The following is a 982-nucleotide window of genomic DNA, read 5'->3' on the forward strand; positions in this document are numbered from 1 at the left end:
GCCCAAGATCCCGAGAGGAGAATGGAGGAGAAGGGATTGCGGTGTGACCATCCCCCCTGGGGGGTGATTTCTCGCTTTCTGTCTCTATGTCTCTCTGTCTCTGTCTGGCTGGCGAGCGCACATGCCCTATAGCGAAAACCTCTCAAAAAAAAAATTGACTGTGGTGATGTTAGTACATATTTATGAATATGCTATTGAACTGTACATGTTTTTTTCCTTTTCTTTTAATTGCCAATGGGCACACATAGTCCCATGGGAGAGGGAGAGGGAGAAAATATCCCCCGGGCATGGTCATGGACTATCCCTTCTCCTTGGTTTCTTCATCTTGTCAGGATTCGGGGCATACGCATATGTGCCTTGGGTGGTTCCCAAGCTGCAAGACTGGGATTCAAACAGTGCAGACTGTCATGCGGGATCCAGCTCCCTTAGCCACTAGGCCAGAGGGGCTGACCCAAATTGTACGCTTTAAATGGGTGAGTTGTATGGTATTAGTTTACACCTAAACAAAGCTATTTGAAAAAGAGGAAAATGGGCCAACAGGTGACATGGTAGTTAAGGTGCTGAACTCCCACATGGCTGACCATGGTTCGAATACCAGACCCAGTGCAGGCCCAAAATTCCAGGAGGAGAATGGAGGAGAAAAGATTGTGGCATGGCTCCTCACTTTTCCTCTCTGTTTCTTTCTGGCACATGTGTCCTGTGGGGGGGCGGGGAATGACAAACAAAATACATGTTTTTTAGATTGGATCTTTTTTGTTTGTTTGTTTGTTTTTAGGTTTTGCCATAAAGCACATGCACTCACTGTAGAGAAATGGAAAGTGAGAAAATAAAAATATCCCTGGGGGGGATGGCCATACTGCAATCCTTTCTCCTCCATTCTTCTCTTGTGATTTTGGGCACACATGCACATATGCCTGGCGTGAGTTTCAAACTGCCAAATCCAGGACTTGAACCAAGGTCAGCCATGTGGCAGTCCAGCAAC

Source organism: Tupaia chinensis, unplaced genomic scaffold (assembly GCF_000334495.1).
Source record: "Tupaia chinensis unplaced genomic scaffold, TupChi_1.0 Scaffold139927_1, whole genome shotgun sequence".
Classification (NCBI taxonomy): Eukaryota; Metazoa; Chordata; class Mammalia; order Scandentia; family Tupaiidae; genus Tupaia; species Tupaia belangeri.